Source organism: Somniosus microcephalus, unplaced genomic scaffold (assembly GCF_052327205.1).
Source record: "Somniosus microcephalus isolate GS21.2 unplaced genomic scaffold, FLI_Smic_1.0 scaffold63, whole genome shotgun sequence".
NCBI lineage: Eukaryota > Metazoa > Chordata > Chondrichthyes > Squaliformes > Somniosidae > Somniosus > Somniosus microcephalus.
The window spans coordinates 184,710-205,627 of NW_028225250.1; the positions used below are offsets into that span (position 1 = coordinate 184,710).

Here is a 20,918-nt window from a genome sequence, read left to right on the forward strand (position 1 = left end):
GCGAGCGCTCTACCATTTGAGCTAATTCCCCGGTCGCTTTGTGCATGGTGCTTTAGTTTGCTCCTCAGTAGCCTCTTCGCACTCGCCGCCACGCTGCTCCGCGACCGGCAGAGAAATCCTGCTTGAGGATCGGCCCACTCCTTGACTTCATTAAATACTTTGCTCCAATCGGCGTTGCCGAGCAGCAGTAGGACGTGAAGCCACAGCAACGATGAAAGAAGCCGAGAAGATCCCGAGACTGCGGCAGGGAAGCGAGGTGAGCGGAAAGTGGCGGCCGTCCCGAGCGTGAGGGAGCAGCCGAGAGCGCTGTCTGACTGATAGACGACTTCTTTTGCCTGAAAGTGAGTGCTGAGTGTTTCAAAGTGTGGCTGCTCAATGGCACTCCCTGCTGGTGAGCAGACACAAATGCTCAAGCAAAACAGCTGTGTGCTGGTGGACGTAGAGAGCATTAAAGTTCGAGACAAGAAAAAGAGGTGTCTTGTGCCTTCGTGGCAACATGATGCACTATAAAGTGAAGAGAGGAGCTTTGAGCGAAATGCTGCTTACCACCCGCTTACTGCAAAAGCACGCGAGCTCCTTCGAGCCGGAATTGAACCAGCGACCGAAGGATGACTTTGCTTTGTATTCCACTACAGTCCTCCGCTCTACCAGCTGAGCTTTCAAAGGGAAGCGGCAAAGGTGCTTTTGTTTGCCGATAGTTTGCCGTGCGCATTTTGACGCTTCTGGCCTGGCGGAGTCACGTGCGCGTCATCGGTACCTGCTCGTGCCACAGCGTTGGTGGGACTGTGAGCTGCCAGCTACTCTCCACAGCCTGGATAACGCGTCTGACTACAAATCAGAAGATTGTAGGTTTGACTCCTATCTGGCTCGGAGTTTTTTGCAAACAGCGCGTTATAAATGTAAACACCTTGCAAGATGCCCCACATGGCAGCGCTGCCTGGCCGCTTGCATGGCAAGTGCCTTCTCAGCGCAGCAGGCAGCACGTCAGTCTCCTAATGCGAAGATCCTGCGTTGAATCTTCGGAGAAGGCGTCAGTGCTGGCAAAGTCGTTTTTTGGGCTTCTCTCACCTTTGCTGGATGTGAAAAGCAAGAAATCTTGCTGACGACATGGCAGAAAAAGATTTGCTGTCCGTTTTTCCCGTCTGACAGGGGTTCAGTGACGCGAGAGCCCATTTCGTTCTGAATAATTGCTCTAAGCCAAAAGGAAAGTGGAGAATGCGGGCATCGATCCCGCTACCTCTCACATGCTAAGCGAGCGCTCTACCATTTGAGCTAATTCCCCGGTCGCTTTGTGCATGGTGCTTTAGTTTGCTCCTCAGTAGCCTCTTCGCACTCGCCGCCACGCTGCTCCGCGACCGGCAGAGAAATCCTGCTTGAGGATCGGCCCACTCCTTGACTTCATTAAATACTTTGCTCCAATCGGCGTTGCCGAGCAGCAGTAGGGCGTGAAGCCACAGCAACGATGAAAGAAGCCGAGAAGATCCCGAGACTGCGGCAGGGAAGCGAGGTGAGCGGAAAGTGGCGGCCGTCCCGAGCGTGAGGGAGCAGCCGAGAGCGCTGTCTGACTGATAGACGACTTCTTTTGCCTGAAAGTGAGTGCTGAGTGTTTCAAAGTGTTGCTGCTCAATGGCACTCCCTGCTAGTGAGCAGACACAAATGCTCAAGCAAAACAGCTGTGTGCTGGTGGACGCAGAGAGCATTAAAGTTCGAGACAAGAAAAAGAGGTGTCTTGTGCCTTCGTGGCAACATGATGCACTATAAAGTGAAGAGAGGAGCTTTGAGCGAAATGCTGCTTACCACCCGCTTACTGCAAAAGCACGCGAGCTCCTTCGAGCCGGAATTGAACCAGCGACCTAAGGATGACTTTGCTTTATATTCCACTACAGTCCTCCGCTCTACCAGCTGAGCTATCGAAGGGAAGCGGCAAAGGTGCTTTTGTTTGCCGATAGTTTGCCGTGCGCATTTTGACGCTTCTGGCCTGGCGGAGTCACGTGCGCGTCATCGGTACCTGCTCGTGCCGCAGCGTTGGTGGGACTGTGAGCTGCCAGCTACTCTCCACAGCCTGGATAACGCGTCTGACTACAAATCAGAAGATTGTAGGTTTGACTCCTATCTGGCTCGGAGTTTTTTGCAAACAGCGCGTTATAAATGTAAACACCTTGCAAGATGCCCCACATGGCAGCGCTGCCTGGCCGCTTGCATGGCAAGTGCCTTCTCAGCGCAGCAGGCAGCACGTCAGTCTCCTAATGCGAAGATCCTGAGTTGAATCTTCGGAGAAGGCGTCAGTGCTGGCAAAGTCGTTTTTTGGGCTTCTCTCACCTTTGCTGGATGTGAAAAGCAAGAAATCTTGCTGACGACAGGGCAGAAAAAGATTTGCTGTCCGTTTTTCCCGTCTGACAGGGGTTCAGTGACGCGAGAGCCCATTTCGTTCTGAATAATTGCTCTAAGCCAAAAGGAAAGTGGAGAATGCGGGCATCGATCCCGCTACCTCTCACATGCTAAGCGAGCGCTCTACCATTTGAGCTAATTCCCCGGTCGCTTTGTGCATGGCGCTTTAGTTTGCTCCTCAGTAGCCTCTTCGCACTCGCCGCCACGCAGCTCTGCGACTGGCAGAGAAATCCTGCTTGAGGATTGGCCCACTCCTTGACTTCATTAAATACTTTGCTCCAATCGGCGTTGCCGAGCAGCAGTAGGACGTGAAGCCACAGCAACGATGAAAGAAGCCGAGAAGACCCCGAGACTGCGGCAGGGAAGCGAGGTGAGCGGAAAGTGGCGGCCGTCCCGAGCGTGAGGGAGCAGCCGAGAGCGCTGTCTGACTGATAGACGACTTCTTTTGTCTGAAAGTGAGTGCTGAGTGTTTCAAAGTGTTGCTGCTCAATGGCACTCCCTGCTGGTGAGCAGACACAAATGCTCAAGCAAAACAGCTGTGTGCTGGTGGACGCAGAGAGCATTAAAGTTCGAGACAAGAAAAAGAGGTGTCTTGTGCCTTTGTGGCAACATGATGCACTATAAAGTGAAGAGAGGCGCTTTGAGCGAAATGCTGCTTACCACCCGCTTACTGCAAAAGCACACGAGCTCCTTCGAGCCGGAATTGAACCAGCGCCCTAAGGATGACTTTGCTTTGTATTCCACTACAGTCCTCCGCTCTACCAGCTGAGCTATCGAAGGGAAGCGGCAAAGGTGCTTTTGTTTGCCGATAGTTTGCCGTGCGCATTTTGACACTTCTGGCCTGGCGGAGTCACGTGCGCGTCATCGGTACCTGCTCGTGCCGCAGCGTTGGTGGGACTGTGAGCTGCCAGCTACTCTCCACAGCCTGGATAACGCGTCTGACTACAAATCAGAAGATTGTAGGTTTGACTCCTATCTGGCTCGGAGTTTTTTGCAAACAGCGCGTTATAAATGTAAACACCTTGCAAGATGCCCCACATGGCAGCGCTGCCTGGCCGCTTGCATGGCAAGTGCCTTCTCAGCGCAGCAGGCAGCACGTCAGTCTCCTAATGCGAAGATCCTGAGTTGAATCTTCGGAGAAGGCGTCAGTGCTGGCAAAGTCGTTTTTTGGGCTTCTCTCACCTTTGCTGGATGTGAAAAGCAAGAAATCTTGCTGACGACATGGCAGAAAAAGATTTGCTGTCCGTTTTTCCCGTCTGACAGGGGTTCAGTGACGCGAGAGCCCATTTCGTTCTGAATAATTGCTCTAAGCCAAAAGGAAAGTGGAGAATGCGGGCATCGATCCCGCTACCTCTCACATGCTAAGCGAGCGCTCTACCATTTGAGCTAATTCCCCGGTCGCTTTGTGCATGGTGCTTTAGTTTGCTCCTCAGTAGCCTCTTCGCACTCGCCGCCACGCAGCTCCGCGACCGGCAGAGAAATCCTGCTTGAGGATTGGCCCACTCCTTGACTTCATTAAATACTTTGCTCCAATCGGCGTTGCCGATCAGCAGTAGGACGTGAAGCCACAGCAACGATGAAAGAAGCCGAGAAGACCCCGAGACTGCGGCAGGGAAGCGAGGTGAGCGGAAAGTGGCGCCCGTCCCGAGCGTGAGGGAGCAGCCGAGAGCGCTGTCTGACTGATAGACGACTTCTTTTGCCTGAAAGTGAGTGCTGAGTGTTTCAAAGTGTTGCTGCTCAATGGCACTCCCTGCTGGTGAGCAGACACAAATGCTCAAGCAAAACAGCTGTGTGCTGGTGGACGCAGAGAGCATTAAAGTTCGAGACAAGAAAAAGAGGTGTCTTGTGCCTTCGTGGCAACATGATGCACTATAAAGTGAAGAGAGGAGCTTTGAGCGAAATGCTGCTTACCACCCGCTTACTGCAAAAGCACGCGAGCTCCTTCGAGCCGGAATTGAACCAGCGACCTAAGGATGACTTTGCTTTGTATTCCACTACAGTCCTCCGCTCTACCAGCTGAGCTATCGAAGGGAAGCGGCAAAGGTGCTTTTGTTTGCCGATAGTTTGCCGTGCGCATTTTGACGCTTCTGGCCTGGCGGAGTCACGTGCGCGTCATCGGTACCTGCTCGTGCCGCAGCGTTGGTGGGACTGTGAGCTGCCAGCTACTCTCCACAGCCTGGATAACGCGTCTGACTACAAATCAGAAGATTGTAGGTTTGACTCCTATCTGGCTCGGAGTTTTTTGCAAACAGCGCGTTATAAATGTAAACACCTTGCAAGATGCCCCACATGGCAGCGCTGCCTGGCCGCTTGCATGGCAAGTGCCTTCTCAGCGCAGCAGGCAGCACGTCAGTCTCCTAATGCGAAGATCCTGAGTTGAATCTTCGGAGAAGGCGTCAGTGCTGGCAAAGTCGTTTTTTGGGCTTCTCTCACCTTTGCTGGATGTGAAAAGCAAGAAATCTTGCTGACGACATGGCAGAAAAAGATTTGCTGTCCGTTTTTCCCGTCTGACAGGGGTTCAGTGACGCGAGAGCCCATTTCGTTCTGAATAATTGCTCTAAGCCAAAAGGAAAGTGGAGAATGCGGGCATCGATCCCGCTACCTCTCACATGCTAAGCGAGCGCTCTACCATTTGAGCTAATTCCCCGGTCGCTTTGTGCATGGTGCTTTAGTTTGCTCCTCAGTAGCCTCTTCGCACTCGCCGCCACGCTGCTCCGCGACCGGCAGAGAAATCCTGCTTGAGGATCGGCCCACTCCTTGACTTCATTAAATACTTTGCTCCAATCGGCGTTGCCGAGCAGCAGTAGGGCGTGAAGCCACAGCAACGATGAAAGAAGCCGAGAAGATCCCGAGACTGCGGCAGGGAAGCGAGGTGAGCGGAAAGTGGCGGCCGTCCCGAGCGTGAGGGAGCAGCCGAGAGCGCTGTCTGACTGATAGACGACTTCTTTTGCCTGAAAGTGAGTGCTGAGTGTTTCAAAGTGTGGCTGCTCAATGGCACTCCCTGCTGGTGAGCAGACACAAATGCTCAAGCAAAACAGCTGTGTGCTGGTGGACGCAGAGAGCATTAAAGTTCGAGACAAGAAAAAGAGGTGTCTTGTGCCTTCGTGGCAACATGATGCACTATAAAGTGAAGAGAGGAGCTTTGAGCGAAATGCTGCTTACCACCCGCTTACTGCAAAAGCACGCGAGCTCCTTCGAGCCGGAATTGAACCAGCGACCTAAGGATGACTTTGCTTTGTATTCCACTACAGTCCTCCGCTCTACCAGCTGAGCTATCGAAGGGAAGCGGCACAGGTGCTTTTGTTTGCCGATAGTTTGCCGTGCGCATTTTGACGCTTCTGGCCTGGCGGAGTCACGTGCGCGTCATCGGTACCTGCTCGTGCCGCAGCGTTGGTGGGACTGTGAGCTGCCAGCTACTCTCCACAGCCTGGATAATGCGTCTGACTACAAATCAGAAGATTGTAGGTTTGACTCCTATCTGGCTCGGAGTTTTTTGCAAACAGCGCGTTATAAATGTAAACACCTTGCAAGATGCCCCACATGGCAGCGCTGCCTGGCCGCTTGCATGGCAAGTGCCTTCTCAGCGCAGCAGGCAGCACGTCAGTCTCCTAATGCGAAGATCCTGAGTTGAATCTTCGGAGAAGGCGTCAGTGCTGGCAATGTCGTTTTTTGGGCTTCTCTCACCTTTGCTGGATGTGAAAAGCAAGAAATCTTGCTGACGACATGGCAGAAAAAGATTTGCTGTCCGTTTTTCCCGTCTGACAGGGGTTCAGTGACGCGAGAGCCCATTTCGTTCTGAATAATTGCTCTAAGCCAAAAGGAAAGTGGAGAATGCGGGCATCGATCCCGCTACCTCTCACATGCTAAGCGAGCGCTCTACCATTTGAGCTAATTCCCCGGCCGTTTTGTGCATGGTGCTATAGTTTGCTCCTCAGTAGCCTCTTCGCACTCGCCGCCACGCTGCTCCGCGACCGGCAGAGAAATCCTGCTTGAGGATCGGCCCACTCCTTGACTTCATTAAATACTTTGCTCCAATCGGCGTTGCCGAGCAGCAGTAGGACGTGAAGCCACAGCAACGATGAAAGAAGCCGAGAAGATCCCGAGACTGCGGCAGGGAAGCGAGGTGAGCGGAAAGTGGCGGCCGTCCCGAGCGTGAGGGAGCAGCCGAGAGCGCTGTCTGACTGATAGACGACTTCTTTTGCCTGAAAGTGAGTGCTGAGTGTTTCAAAGTGTGGCTGCTCAATGGCACTCCCTGCTGGTGAGCAGACACAAATGCTCAAGCAAAACAGCTGTGTGCTGGTGGACGCAGAGAGCATTAAAGTTCGAGACAAGAAAAAGAGGTGTCTTGTGCCTTCGTGGCAACATGATGCACTATAAAGTGAAGAGAGGAGCTTTGAGCGAAATGCTGCTTACCACCCGCTTACTGCAAAAGCACGCGAGCTTCTTCGAGCTGGAATTGAACCAGCGACCTAAGGATGACATTGCTTTGTATTCCACTACAGTCCTCCGCTTTACCAGCTGAGCTATCGAAGGGAAGCGGCAAAGGTGCTTTTGTTTGCCGATAGTTTGCCGTGCGCATTTTGACGCTTCTGGCCTGGCGGAGTCACGTGCGCGTCATCGGTACCTGCTCGTGCCGCAGCGTTGGTGGGACTGTGAGCTGCCAGCTACTCTCCACAGCCTGGATAACGCGTCTGACTACAAATCAGAAGATTGTAGGTTTGACTCCTATCTGGCTCGGAGTTTTTTGCAAACAGCGCGTTATAAATGTAAACACCTTGCAAGATGCCCCACATGGCAGCGCTGCCTGGCCGCTTGCATGGCAAGTGCCTTCTCAGCGCAGCAGGCAGCACGTCAGTCTCCTAATGCGAAGATCCTGAGTTGAATCTTCGGAGAAGGCGTCAGTGCTGGCAAAGTCGTTTTTTGGGCTTCTCTCACCTTTGCTGGATGTGAAAAGCAAGAAATCTTGCTGACGACATGGCAGAAAAAGATTTGCTGTCCGTTTTTCCCGTCTGACAGGGGTTCAGTGACGCGAGAGCCCATTTCGTTCTGAATAATTGCTCTAAGCCAAAAGGAAAGTGGAGAATGCGGGCATCGATCCCGCTACCTCTCACATGCTAAGCGAGCGCTCTACCATTTGAGCTAATTCCCCGGTCGCTTTTTGTAGAGTGCTTTAGTTTGCTCCTCAGTAGCCTCTTCGCACTCGCCGCCACGCGACCGGCAGAGAAATCCTGCTTGAGGATCGGCCCACTCCTTGACTTCATTAAATACTTTGCTCCAATCGGCGTTGCCGAGCAGCAGTAGGGCGTGAAGCCACAGCAACGATGAAAGAAGCAGAGAAGATCCCGAGACTGCGGCAGGGAAGTGAGGTGAGCGGAAAGTGGCGGCCGTCCCGAGCGTGAGGGAGCAGCCGAGAGCGCTGTCTGACTGATAGACGACTTCTTTTGCCTGAAAGTGAGTGCTGAGTGTTTCAAAGTGTTGCTGCTCAATGGCACTCCCTGCTGGTGAGCAGACACAAATGCTCAAGCAAAACAGCTGTGTGCTGGTGGACGCAGAGAGCATTAAAGTTCGAGACAAGAAAAAGAGGTGTCTTGTGCCTTCGTGGCAACATGATGCACTATAAAGTGAAGAGAGGAGCTTTGAGCGAAATGCTGCTTACCACCCGCTTACTGCAAAAGCACGCGAGCTCCTTCGAGCCGGAATTGAACCAGCGATCTAAGGATGACTTTGCTTTGGTATTCCACTACAGTCCTCCGCTCTACCAGCTGAGCTATCGAAGGGAAGCGGCAAAGGTGCTTTTGTTTGCCGATAGTTTGCCGTGCGCATTTTGACGCTTCTGGCCTGGCGGAGTCACGTGCGCGTCATCGGTACCTGCTCGTGCCGCAGCGTTGGTGGGACTGTGAGCTGCCAGCTACTCTCCACAGCCTGGATAACACGTCTGACTACAAATCAGAAGATTGTAGGTTTGACTCCTATCTGGCTCGGAGTTTTTTGCAAACAGCGCGTTATAAATGTAAACACCTTGCAAGATGCCCCACATGGCAGCGCTGCCTGGCCGCTTGCATGGCAAGTGCCTTCTCAGCGCAGCAGGCAGCACGTCAGTCTCCTAATGCGAAGATCCTGAGTTGAATCTTCGGAGAAGGCGTCAGTGCTGGCAAAGTCGTTTTTTGGGCTTCTCTCACCTTTGCTGCATGTGAAAAGCAAGAAATCTTGCTGACGACATGGCAGAAAAAGATTTGCTGTCCGTTTTTCCCGTCTGACAGGGGTTCAGTGACGCGAGAGCCCATTTCGTTCTGAATAATTGCTCTAAGCCAAAAGGAAAGTGGAGAATGCGGGCATCGATCCCGCTACCTCTCACATGCTAAGCGAGCACTCTACCATTTGAGCTAATTCCCCGGTCGCTTTCTGTAGAGTGTTTTAGTTTGCTCCTCAGTAGCCTCTTCGCACTCGCCGCCACGCGACCGGCAGAGAAATCCTGCTTGAGGATCGGCCCACTCCTTGACTTCATTAAATACTTTGCTCCAATCGGCGTTGCCGAGCAGCAGTAGGGCGTGAAGCCACAGCAACGATGAAAGAAGCAGAGAAGATCCCGAGACTGCGGCAGGGAAGTGAGGTGAGCGGAAAGTGGCGGCCGTCCCGAGCGTGAGGGAGCAGCCGAGAGCGCTGTCTGACTGATAGACGACTTCTTTTGCCTGAAAGTGAGTGCTGAGTGTTTCAAAGTGTTGCTGCTCAATGGCACTCCCTGCTGGTGAGCAGACACAAATGCTCAAGCAAAACAGCTGTGTGCTGGTGGACGCAGAGAGCATTAAAGTTCGAGACAAGAAAAAGAGGTCTCTTGTGCCTTCGTGGCAACATGATGCACTATAAAGTGAAGAGAGGAGCTTTGAGCGAAATGCTGCTTACCACCCGCTTACTGCAAAAGCACGCGAGCTCCTTCGAGCCGGAATTGAACCAGCGACCTAAGGATGACTTTGCTTTGTATTCCACTACAGTCCTCCGCTCTACCAGCTGAGCTATCGAAGGGAAGCGGCAAAGGTGCTTTTGTTTGCCGATAGTTTGCCGTGCGCATTTTGACGCTTCTGGCCTGGCGGAGTCACGTGCGCGTCATCGGTACCTGCTCGTGCCGCAGCGTTGGTGGGACTGTGAGCTGCCAGCTACTCTCCACAGCCTGGATAACGCGTCTGACTACAAATCAGAAGATTGTAGGTTTGACTCCTATCTGGCTCGGAGTTTTTTGCAAACAGCGCGTTATAAATGTAAACACCTTGCAAGATGCCCCACATGGCAGCGCTGCCTGGCCGCTTGCATGGCAAGTGCCTTCTCAGCGCAGCAGGCAGCACGTCAGTCTCCTAATGCGAAGATCCTGAGTTGAATCTTCGGAGAAGGCGTCAGTGCTGGCAAAGTCGTTTTTTGGGCTTCTCTCACCTTTGCTGGATGTGAAAAGCAAGAAATCTTGCTGACGACATGGCAGAAAAAGATTTGCTGTCCGTTTTTCCCGTCTGACAGGGGTTCAGTGACGCGAGAGCCCATTTCGTTCTGAATAATTGCTCTAAGCCAAAAGGAAAGTGGTGAATGCGGGCATCGATCCCGCCACCTCTCACATGCTAAGCGAGCGCTCTACCATTTGAGCTAATTCCCCGGTCGCTTTGTGCATGGTGCTTTAGTTTGCTCCTCAGTAGCCTCTTCGCACTCGCCGCCACGCTGCTCCGCGACCGGCAGAGAAATCCTGCTTGAGGATCGGCCCACTCCTTGACTTCATTAAATACTTTGCTCCAATCGGCGTTGCCGAGCAGCAGTAGGACGTGAAGCCACAGCAACGATGAAAGAAGCCGAGAAGATCCCGAGACTGCGGCAGGGAAGCGAGGTGAGCGGAAAGTGGCGGCCGTCCCGAGCGTGAGGGAGCAGCCGAGAGCGCTGTCTGACTGATAGGCGACTTCTTTTGCCTGAAAGTGAGTGCTGAGTGTTTCAAAGTGTTGCTGCTCAATGGCACTCCCTGCTGGTGAGCAGACACAAATGCTCAAGCAAAACAGCTGTGTGCTGGTGGACGCAGAGAGCATTAAAGTTCGAGACAAGAAAAAGAGGTGTCTTGTGCCTTTGTGGCAACATGATGCACTATAAAGTGAAGAGAGGCGCTTTGAGCGAAATGCTGCTTACCACCCGCTTACTGCAAAAGCACGCGAGCTCCTTCGAGCCGGAATTGAACCAGCGACCTAAGGATGACTTTGCTTTGTATTCCACTACAGTCCTCCGCTCTACCAGCTGAGCTATCGAAGGGAAGCGGCAAAGGTGCTTTTGTTTGCCGATAGTTTGCCGTGCGCATTTTGACGCTTCTGGCCTGGCGGAGTCACGTGCGCGTCATCGGTACCTGCTCGTGCCGCAGCGTTGGTGGGACTGTGAGCTGCCAGCTACTCTCCACAGCCTGGATAACGCGTCTGACTACAAATCAGAAGATTGTAGGTTTGACTCCTATCTGGCTCGGAGTTTTTTGCAAACAGCGCGTTATAAATGTAAACACCTTGCAAGATGCCCCACATGGCAGCGCTGCCTGGCCGCTTGCATGGCAAGTGCCTTCTCAGCGCAGCAGGCAGCACGTCAGTCTCCTAATGCGAAGATCCTGAGTTGAATCTTCGGAGAAGGCGTCAGTGCTGGCAAAGTCGTTTTTTGGGCTTCTCTCACCTTTGCTGGATGTGAAAAGCAAGAAATCTTGCTGACGACATGGCAGAAAAAGATTTGCTGTCCGTTTTTCCCGTCTGACAGGGGTTCAGTGACGCGAGAGCCCATTTCGTTCTGAATAATTGCTCTAAGCCAAAAGGAAAGTGGAGAATGCGGGCATCGATCCCACCACCTCTCACATGCTAAGCGAGCGCTCTACCATTTGAGCTAATTCCCCGGTCGCTTTGTGCATGGTGCTTTAGTTTGCTCCTCAGTAGCCTCTTCGCACTCGCCGCCACGCAGCTCCGCGACCGGCAGAGAAATCCTGCTTGAGGATCGGCCCACTCCTTGACTTCATTAAATACTTTGCTCCAATCGGCGTTGCCAAGCAGCAGTAGGACGTGAAGCCACAGCAACGATGAAAGAAGCCGAGAAGATCCCGAGACTGCGGCAGGGAAGCGAGGTGAGCGGAAAGTGGCGGCCGTCCCGAGCGTGAGGGAGCAGCCGAGAGCGCTGTCTGACTGATAGGCGACTTCTTTTGCCTGAAAGTGAGTGCTGAGTGTTTCAAAGTGTTGCTGCTCAATGGCACTCCCTGCTGGTGAGCAGACACAAATGCTCAAGCAAAACAGCTGTGTGCTGGTGGACGCAGAGAGCATTAAAGTTCGAGACAAGAAAAAGAGGTGTCTTGTGCCTTCGTGGCAACATGATGCACTATAAAGTGAAGAGAGGAGCTTTGAGCGAAATGCTGCTTACCACCCGCTTACTGCAGAAGCACGCGAGCTCCTTCGAGCCGGAATTGAACCAGCGACCTAAGGATGACTTTGCTTTGTATTCCACTACAGTCCTCCGCTCTACCAGCTGAGCTATCGAAGGGAAGCGGCAAAGGTGCTTTTGTTTGCCGATAGTTTGCCGTGCGCATTTTGACGCTTCTGGCCTGGCGGAGTCACGTGCGCGTCATCGGTACCTGCTCGTGCCGCAGCGTTGGTGGGACTGTGAGCTGCCAGCTACTCTCCACAGCCTGGATAACGCGTCTGACGACAAATCAGAAGATTGTAGGTTTGACTCCTATCTGGCTCGGAGTTTTTTGCAAACAGCGCGTTATAAATGTAAACACCTTGCAAGATGCCCCACATGGCAGCGCTGCCTGGCCGCTTGCATGGCAAGTGCCTTCTCAGCGCAGCAGGCAGCACGTCAGTCTCCTAATGCGAAGATCCTGAGTTGAATCTTCGGAGAAGGCGTCAGTGCTGGCAAAGTCGTTTTTTGGGCTTCTCTCACCTTTGCTGGATGTGAAAAGCAAGAAATCTTGCTGACGACATGGCAGAAAAAGATTTGCTGTCCGTTTTTCCCGTCTGACAGGGGTTCAGTGACGCGAGAGCCCATTTCGTTCTGAATAATTGCTCTAAGCCAAAAGGAAAGTGGAGAATGCGGGCATCGATCCCGCTACCTCTCACATGCTAAGCGAGCGCTCTACCATTTGAGCTAATTCCCCGGTCGCTTTCTGTAGAGTGCTTTAGTTTGCTCCTCAGTAGCCTCTTCGCACTCGCCGCCACGCGACCGGCAGAGAAATCCTGCTTGAGGATCGGCCCACTCCTTGACTTCATTAAATACTTTGCTCCAATCGGCGTTGCCGAGCAGCAGTAGGGCGTGAAGCCACAGCAACGATGAAAGAAGCAGAGAAGATCCCGAGACTGCGGCAGGGAAGTGAGGTGAGCGGAAAGTGGCGGCCGTCCCGAGCGTGAGGGAGCAGCCGAGAGCGCTGTCTGACTGATAGACGACTTCTTTTGCCTGAAAGTGAGTGCTGAGTGTTTCAAAGTGTTGCTGCTCAATGGCACTCCCTGCTGGTGAGCAGACACAAATGCTCAAGCAAAACAGCTGTGTGCTGGTGGACGCAGAGAGCATTAAAGTTCGAGACAAGAAAAAGAGGTGTCTTGTGCCTTCGTGGCAACATGATGCACTATAAAGTGAAGAGAGGAGCTTTGAGCGAAATGCTGCTTACCACCCGCTTACTGCAAAAGCACGCGAGCTCCTTCGAGCCGGAATTGAACCAGCGACCTAAGGATGACTTTGCTTTGTATTCCACTACAGTCCTCCGCTCTACCAGCTGAGCTATCGAAGGGAAGCGGCAAAGGTGCTTTTGTTTGCCGATAGTTTGCCGTGCGCATTTTGACGCTTCTGGCCTGGCGGAGTCACGTGCGCGTCATCGGTACCTGCTCGTGCCGCAGCGTTGGTGGGACTGTGAGCTGCCAGCTACTCTCCACAGCCTGGATAACGCGTCTGACTACAAATCAGAAGATTGTAGGTTTGACTCCTATCTGGCTCGGAGTTTTTTGCAAACAGCGCGTTATAAATGTAAACACCTTGCAAGATGCCCCACATGGCAGCGCTGCCTGGCCGCTTGCATGGCAAGTGCCTTCTCAGCGCAGCAGGCAGCACGTCAGTCTCCTAATGCGAAGATCCTGAGTTGAATCTTCGGAGAAGGCGTCAGTGCTGGCAAAGTCGTTTTTTGGGCTTCTCTCACCTTTGCTGGATGTGAAAAGCAAGAAATCTTGCTGACGACATGGCAGAAAAAGATTTGCTGTCCGTTTTTCCCGTCTGACAGGGGTTCAGTGACGCGAGAGCCCATTTCGTTCTGAATAATTGCTCTAAGCCAAAAGGAAAGTGGAGAATGCGGGCATCGATCCCGCTACCTCTCACATGCTAAGCGAGCGCTCTACCATTTGAGCTAATTCCCCGGTCGCTTTGTGCATGGTGCTTTAGTTTGCTCCTCAGTAGCCTCTTCGCACTCGCCGCCACGCAGCTCCGCGACCGGCAGAGAAATCCTGCTTGAGGATTGGCCCACTCCTTGACTTCATTAAATACTTTGCTCCAATCGGCGTTGCCGAGCAGCAGTAGGACGTGAAGCCACAGCAACGATGAAAGAAGCCGAGAAGACCCCGAGACTGCGGCAGGGAAGCGAGGTGAGCGGAAAGTGGCGGCCGTCCCGAGCGTGAGGGAGCAGCCGAGAGCGCTGTCTGACTGATAGACGACTTCTTTTGCCTGAAAGTGAGTGCTGAGTGTTTCAAAGTGTTGCTGCTCAATGGCACTCCCTGCTGGTGAGCAGACACAAATGCTCAAGCAAAACAGCTGTGTGCTGGTGGACGCAGAGAGCATTAAAGTTCGAGACAAGAAAAAGAGGTGTCTTGTGCCTTTGTGGCAACATGATGCACTATAAAGTGAAGAGAGGCGCTTTGAGCGAAATGCTGCTTACCACCCGCTTACTGCAAAAGCACACGAGCTCCTTCGAGCCGGAATTGAACCAGCGACCTAAGGATGACTTTGCTTTGTATTCCACTACAGTCTTCCGCTCTACCAGCTGAGCTATCGAAGGGAAGCGGCAAAGGTGCTTTTGTTTGCCGATAGTTTGCCGTGCGCATTTTGACGCTTCTGGCCTGGCGGAGTCACGTGCGCGTCATCGGTACCTGCTCGTGCCGCAGCGTTGGTGGGACTGTGAGCTGCCAGCTACTCTCCACAGCCTGGATAACGCGTCTGACTACAAATCAGAAGATTGTAGGTTTGACTCCTATCTGGCTCGGAGTTTTTTGCAAACAGCGCGTTATAAATGTAAACACCTTGCAAGATGCCCCACATGGCAGCGCTGCCTGGCCGCTTGCATGGCAAGTGCCTTCTCAGCGCAGCAGGCAGCACGTCAGTCTCCTAATGCGAAGATCCTGAGTTGAATCTTCGGAGAAGGCGTCAGTGCTGGCAAAGTCGTTTTTTGGGCTTCTCTCACCTTTGCTGGATGTGAAAAGCAAGAAATCTTGCTGACGACATGGCAGAAAAAGATTTGCTGTCCGTTTTTCCCGTCTGACAGGGGTTCAGTGACGCGAGAGCCCATTTCGTTCTGAATAATTGCTCTAAGCCAAAAGGAAAGTGGAGAATGCGGGCATCGATCCCGCCACCTCTCACATGCTAAGCGAGCGCTCTACCATTTGAGCTAATTCCCCGGTCGCTTTGTGCATGGTGCTTTAGTTTGCTCCTCAGTAGCCTCTTCGCACTCGCCGCCACGCTGCTCCGCGACCGGCAGAGAAATCCTGCTTGAGGATCGGCCCACTCCTTGACTTCATTAAATACTTTGCTCCAATCGGCGTTGCCGAGCAGCAGTAGGACGTGAAGCCACAGCAACGATGAAAGAAGCCGAGAAGATCCCGAGACTGCGGCAGGGAAGCGAGGTGAGCGGAAAGTGGCGGCCGTCCCGAGCGTGAGGGAGCAGCCGAGAGCGCTGTCTGACTGATAGACGACTTCTTTTGCCTGAAAGTGAGTGCTGAGTGTTTCAAAGTGTTGCTGCTCAATGGCACTCCCTGCTGGTGAGCAGACACAAATGCTCAAGCAAAACAGCTGTGTGCTGGTGGACGCAGAGAGCATTAAAGTTCGAGACAAGAAAAAGAGGTGTCTTGTGCCTTTGTGGCAACATGATGCACTATAAAGTGAAGAGAGGCGCTTTGAGCGAAATGCTGCTTACCACCCGCTTACTGCAAAAGCACGCGAGCTCCTTCGAGCCGGAATTGAACCAGCGACCTAAGGATGACTTTGCTTTGTATTCCACTACAGTCCTCCGCTCTACCAGCTGAGCTATCGAAGGGAAGCGGCAAAGGTGCTTTTGTTTGCCGATAGTTTGCCGTGCGCATTTTGACGCTTCTGGCCTGGCGGAGTCACGTGCGCGTCATCGGTACCTGCTCGTGCCGCAGCGTTGGTGGGACTGTGAGCTGCCAGCTACTCTCCACAGCCTGGATAACGCGTCTGACTACAAATCAGAAGATTGTAGGTTTGACTCCTATCTGGCTCGGAGTTTTTTGCAAACAGCGCGTTATAAATGTAAACACCTTGCAAGATGCCCCACATGGCAGCGCTGCCTGGCCGCTTGCATGGCAAGTGCCTTCTCAGCGCAGCAGGCAGCACGTCAGTCTCCTAATGCGAAGATCCTGAGTTGAATCTTCGGAGAAGGCGTCAGTGCTGGCAAAGTCGTTTTTTGGGCTTCTCTCACCTTTGCTGGATGTGAAAAGCAAGAAATCTTGCTGACGACATGGCAGAAAAAGATTTGCTGTCCGTTTTTCCCGTCTGACAGGGGTTCAGTGACGCGAGAGCCCATTTCGTTCTGAATAATTGCTCTAAGCCAAAAGGAAAGTGGAGAATGCGGGCATCGATCCCGCTACCTCTCACATGCTAAGCGAGCGCTCTACCATTTGAGCTAACTCCCCGGTCGCTTTGTGCTTGGTGCTTTAGTTTGCTCCTCAGTAGCCTCTTCGCACTCGCCGCCACGCAGCTCCGCGACCGGCAGAGAAATCCTGCTTGAGGATTGGCCCACGCCTTGACTTCATTAAATACTTTGCTCCAATCGGCGTTGCCGAGCAGCAGTAGGACGTGAAGCCACAGCAACGATGAAAGAAGCCGAGAAGACCCCGAGACTGCGGCAGGGAAGCGAGGTGAGCGGAAAGTGGCGGCCGTCCCGAGCGTGAGGGAGCAGCCGAGAGCGCTGTCTGACTGATAGACGACTTCTTTTGCCTGAAAGTGAGTGCTGAGTGTTTCAAAGTGTTGCTGCTCAATGGCACTCCCTGCTGGTGAGCAGACACAAATGCTCAAGCAAAACAGCTGTGTGCTGGTGGACGCAGAGAGCATTAAAGTTCGAGACAAGAAAAAGAGGTGTCTTGTGCCTTTGTGGCAACATGATGCACTATAAAGTGAAGAGAGGCGCTTTGAGCGAAATGCTGCTTACCACCCGCTTACTGCAAAAGCACGCGAGCTCCTTCGAGCCGGAATTGAACCAGCGACCTAAGGATGACTTTGCTTTGTATTCCACTACAGTCCTCCGCTCTGCCAGCTGAGCTATCGAAGGGAAGCGGCAAAGGTGCTTTTGTTTGCCGATAGTTTGCCGTGCGCATTTTGACGCTTCTGGCCTGGCGGAGTCACGTGCGCGTCATCGGTACCTGCTCGTGCCGCAGCGTTGGTGGGACTGTGAGCTGCCAGCTACTCTCCACAGCCTGGATAACACGTCTGACTACAAATCAGAAGATTGTAGGTTTGACTCCTATCTGGCTCGGAGTTTTTTGCAAACAGCGCGTTATAAATGTAAACACCTTGCAAGATGCCCCACATGGCAGCGCTGCCTGGCCGCTTGCATGGCAAGTGCCTTCTCAGCGCAGCAGGCAGCACGTCAGTCTCCTAATGCGAAGATCCTGAGTTGAATCTTCGGAGAAGGCGTCAGTGCTGGCAAAGTCGTTTTTTGGGCTTCTCTCACCTTTGCTGGATGTGAAAAGCAAGAAATCTTGCTGACGACATGGCAGAAAAAGATTTGCTGTCCGTTTTTCCCGTCTGACAGGGGTTCAGTGACGCGAGAGCCCATTTCGTTCTGAATAATTGCTCTAAGCCAAAAGGAAAGTGGAGAATGCGGGCATCGATCCCGCTACCTCTCACATGCTAAGCGAGCGCTCTACCATTTGAGCTAATTCCCCGGTCGCTTTGTGCATGGTGCTTTAGTTTGCTCCTCAGTAGCCTCTTCGCACTCGCCGCCACGCTGCTCCGCGACCGGCAGAGAAATCCTGCTTGAGGATCGGCCCACTCCTTGACTTCATTAAATACTTTGCTCCAATCGGCGTTGCCGAGCAGCAGTAGGACGTGAAGCCACAGCAACGATGAAAGAAGCCGAGAAGATCCCGAGACTGCGGCAGGGAAGCGAGGTGAGCGGAAAGTGGCGGCCGTCCCGAGCGTGAGGGAGCAGCCGAGAGCGCTGTCTGACTGATAGGCGACTTCTTTTGCCTGAAAGTGAGTGCTGAGTGTTTCAAAGTGTTGCTGCTCAATGGCACTCCCTGCTGGTGAGCAGACACAAATGCTCAAGCAAAACAGCTGTGTGCTGGTGGACGCAGAGAGCATTAAAGTTCGAGACAAGAAAAAGAGGTGTCTTGTGCCTTCGTGGCAACATGATGCACTATAAAGTGAAGAGAGGAGCTTTGAGCGAAATGCTGCTTACCACCCGCTTACTGCAAAAGCACGCGAGCTCCTTCGAGCCGGAATTGAACCAGCGACCTAAGGATGACTTTGTTTTGTATTCCACTACAATCTTCCACTCTACCAGCTGAGCTATCGAAGGGAAGCGGCAAAGGTGCCTTTGTTTGCCGATAGTTTGCCGTGCGCATTTTGACGCTTCTGGCCTGGCGGAGTCACGTGCGCGTCATCGGTACCTGCTCGTGCCGCAGCGTTGGTGGGACTGTGAGCTGCCAGCTACTCTCCACAGCCTGGATAACGCGTCTGACGACAAATCAGAAGATTGTAGGTTTGACTCCTATCTGGCTCGGAGTTTTTTGCAAACAGCGCGTTATAAATGTAAACACCTTGCAAGATGCCCCACATGGCAGCGCTGCCTGGCCGCTTGCATGGCAAGTGCCTTCTCAGCGCAGCAGGCAGCACGTCAGTCTCCTAATGCGAAGATCCTGAGTTGAATCTTCGGAGAAGGCGTCAGTGCTGGCAAAGTCGTTTTTTGGGCTTCTCTCACCTTTGCTGGATGTGAAAAGCAAGAAATCTTGCTGACGACATGGCAGAAAAAGATTTGCTGTCCGTTTTTCCCGTCTGACAGGGGTTCAGTGACGCGAGAGCCCATTTCGTTCTGAATAATTGCTCTAAGCCAAAAGGAAAGTGGAGAATGCGGGCATCGATCCCGCTACCTCTCACATGCTAAGCGAGCGCTCTACCATTTGAGCTAACTCCCCGGTCGCTTTGTGCACGGTGCTTTAGTTTGCTCCTCAGTAGCCTCTTCGCACTCGCCGCCACGCAGCTCCGCGACCGGCAGAGAAATCCTGCTTGAGGATTGGCCCACGCCTTGACTTCATTAAATACTTTGCTCCAATCGGCGTTGCCGAGCAGCAGTAGGACGTGAAGCCACAGCAACGATGAAAGAAGCCGAGAAGACCCCGAGACTGCGGCAGGGAAGCGAGGTGAGCGGAAAGTGGCGGCCGTCCCGAGCGTGAGGGAGCAGCCGAGAGCGCTGTCTGACTGATAGACGACTTCTTTTGCCTGAAAGTGAGTGCTGAGTGTTTCAAAGTGTTGCTGCTCAATGGCACTCCCTGCTGGTGAGCAGACACAAATGCTCAAGCAAAACAGCTGTGTGCTGGTGGACGCAGAGAGCATTAAAGTTCGAGACAAGAAAAAGAGGTGTCTTGTGCCTTCGTGGCAACATGATGCACTATAAAGTGAAGAGAGGAGCTTTGAGCGAAATGCTGCTTACCACCCGCTTACTGCAAAAGCACACGAGCTCCTTCGAGCCAGAATTGAACCAGCGACCTAAGGATGACTTTGCTTTGTATTGCACTACAGTCCTCCGCTCTACCAGCTGAGCTATCGAAGGGAAGCGGCAAAGGTGCTTTTGTTTGCCGATAGTTTGCCGTGCGCATTTTGATGCTTCTGGCCTGGCGGAGTCACGTGCGCGTCATCGGTACCTGCTCGTGCCGCAGCGTTGGTGGGACTGTGAGTTGCCAGCTACTCTCCACAGCCTGGATAACGCGTCTGACTACAAATCAGAAGATTGTAGGTTTGACTCCTATCTGGCTCGGAGTTTTTTGCAAACAGCGCGTTATAAATGTAAACACCTTGCAAGATGCCCCACATGGCAGCGCTGCCTGGCCGCTTGCATGGCAAGTGCCTTCTCAGCGCAGCAGGCAGCACGTCAGTCTCCTAATGCGAAGATCCTGAGTTGAATCTTCGGAGAAGGCGTCAGTGCTGGCAAAGTCGTTTTTTGGGCTTCTCTCACCTTTGCTGGATGTGAAAAGCAAGAAATCTTGCTGACGACATGGCAGAAAAAGATTTGCTGTCCGTTTTTCCCGTCTGACAGGGGTTCAGTGACGCGAGAGCCCATTTCGTTCTGAATAATTGCTCTAAGCCAAAAGGAAAGTGGAGAATGCGGGCATCGATCCCGCTACCTCTCACATGCTAAGCGAGCGCTCTACCATTTGAGCTAATTCCCCGGTCGCTTTATGCATGGTGCTTTAGTTTGCTCCTCAGTAGCCTCTTCGCACTCGCCGCCACGCAGCTCCGCGACCGGCAGAGAAATCCTGCTTGAGGATTGGCCCACTCCTTGACTTCATTAAATACTTTGCTCCAATCGGCGTTGCCGAGCAGCAGTAGGACGTGAAGCCACAGCAACGATGAAAGAAGCCGAGAAGACCCCGAGACTGCGGCAGGGAAGCGAGGTGAGCGGAAAGTGGCGGCCGTCCCGAGCGTGAGGGAGCAGCCGAGAGCGCTGTCTGACTGATAGACGACTTCTTTTGCCTGAAAGTGAGTGCTGAGTGTTTCAAAGTGTTGCTGCTCAATGGCACTCCCTGCTGGTGAGCAGACACAAATGCTCAAGCAAAACAGCTGTGTGCTGGTGGACGCAGAGAGCATTAAAGTTCGAGACAAGAAAAAGAGGTGTCTTGTGCCTTTGTGGCAACATGATGCACTATAAAGTGAAGAGAGGCGCTTTGAGCGAAATGCTGCTTACCACCCGCTTACTGCAAAAGCACGCGAGCTCCTTCGAGCCGGAATTGAACCAGCGACCTAAGGATGACTTTGCTTTGTATTCCACTACAGTCCTCCGCTCTGCCAGCTGAGCTATCGAAGGGAAGCGGCAAAGGTGCTTTTGTTTGCCGATAGTTTGCCGTGCGCATTTTGACGCTTCTGGCCTGGCGGAGTCACGTGCGCGTCATCGGTACCTGCTCGTGCCGCAGCGTTGGTGGGACTGTGAGCTGCCAGCTACTCTCCACAGCCTGGATAACGCGTCTGACTACAAATCAGAAGATTGTAGGTTTGACTCCTATCTGGCTCGGAGTTTTTTGCAAACAGCGCGTTATAAATGTAAACACCTTGCAAGATGCCCCACA

At 52.9% G+C, this 20,918-nt stretch overlaps 10 non-coding genes across 10 annotated transcripts; all 10 read right to left on the reverse strand.

Annotated features, from left to right (window-relative positions):
* Positions 1 to 1,825: 1,825 nt before the first annotated feature.
* On the reverse strand, positions 1,826 to 1,917 carry trnay-gua (transfer RNA tyrosine (anticodon GUA)). Its single transcript is given in 2 exon segments — positions 1,826 to 1,861; positions 1,881 to 1,917. It is a non-coding gene; the product is annotated as a tRNA-Tyr (tRNA).
* Positions 1,918 to 3,076: 1,159 nt separating this feature from the next.
* Positions 3,077 to 3,168, reverse strand: trnay-gua (transfer RNA tyrosine (anticodon GUA)). The gene is given in 2 exon segments: positions 3,077 to 3,112; positions 3,132 to 3,168. It is a non-coding gene; the product is annotated as a tRNA-Tyr (tRNA).
* Positions 3,169 to 4,327: 1,159 nt separating this feature from the next.
* trnay-gua (transfer RNA tyrosine (anticodon GUA)) lies at positions 4,328 to 4,419 on the reverse strand. Its single transcript is given in 2 exon segments — positions 4,328 to 4,363; positions 4,383 to 4,419. It is a non-coding gene; the product is annotated as a tRNA-Tyr (tRNA).
* Positions 4,420 to 5,578: 1,159 nt separating this feature from the next.
* On the reverse strand, positions 5,579 to 5,670 carry trnay-gua (transfer RNA tyrosine (anticodon GUA)). Its single transcript is given in 2 exon segments — positions 5,579 to 5,614; positions 5,634 to 5,670. It is a non-coding gene; the product is annotated as a tRNA-Tyr (tRNA).
* A 3,646-nt stretch (positions 5,671 to 9,316) lies between these two features.
* trnay-gua (transfer RNA tyrosine (anticodon GUA)) lies at positions 9,317 to 9,408 on the reverse strand. The gene is given in 2 exon segments: positions 9,317 to 9,352; positions 9,372 to 9,408. It is a non-coding gene; the product is annotated as a tRNA-Tyr (tRNA).
* A 1,159-nt stretch (positions 9,409 to 10,567) lies between these two features.
* trnay-gua (transfer RNA tyrosine (anticodon GUA)) lies at positions 10,568 to 10,659 on the reverse strand. The gene is given in 2 exon segments: positions 10,568 to 10,603; positions 10,623 to 10,659. It is a non-coding gene; the product is annotated as a tRNA-Tyr (tRNA).
* A 1,159-nt stretch (positions 10,660 to 11,818) lies between these two features.
* On the reverse strand, positions 11,819 to 11,910 carry trnay-gua (transfer RNA tyrosine (anticodon GUA)). The gene is given in 2 exon segments: positions 11,819 to 11,854; positions 11,874 to 11,910. It is a non-coding gene; the product is annotated as a tRNA-Tyr (tRNA).
* A 1,151-nt stretch (positions 11,911 to 13,061) lies between these two features.
* On the reverse strand, positions 13,062 to 13,153 carry trnay-gua (transfer RNA tyrosine (anticodon GUA)). Its single transcript is given in 2 exon segments — positions 13,062 to 13,097; positions 13,117 to 13,153. It is a non-coding gene; the product is annotated as a tRNA-Tyr (tRNA).
* A 1,794-nt stretch (positions 13,154 to 14,947) lies between these two features.
* Positions 14,948 to 15,020, reverse strand: trnaa-agc (transfer RNA alanine (anticodon AGC)). The gene has a single exon. It is a non-coding gene; the product is annotated as a tRNA-Ala (tRNA).
* A 543-nt stretch (positions 15,021 to 15,563) lies between these two features.
* Positions 15,564 to 15,655, reverse strand: trnay-gua (transfer RNA tyrosine (anticodon GUA)). Its single transcript is given in 2 exon segments — positions 15,564 to 15,599; positions 15,619 to 15,655. It is a non-coding gene; the product is annotated as a tRNA-Tyr (tRNA).
* Between the last annotated feature and the right edge of the window lie 5,263 nt (positions 15,656 to 20,918).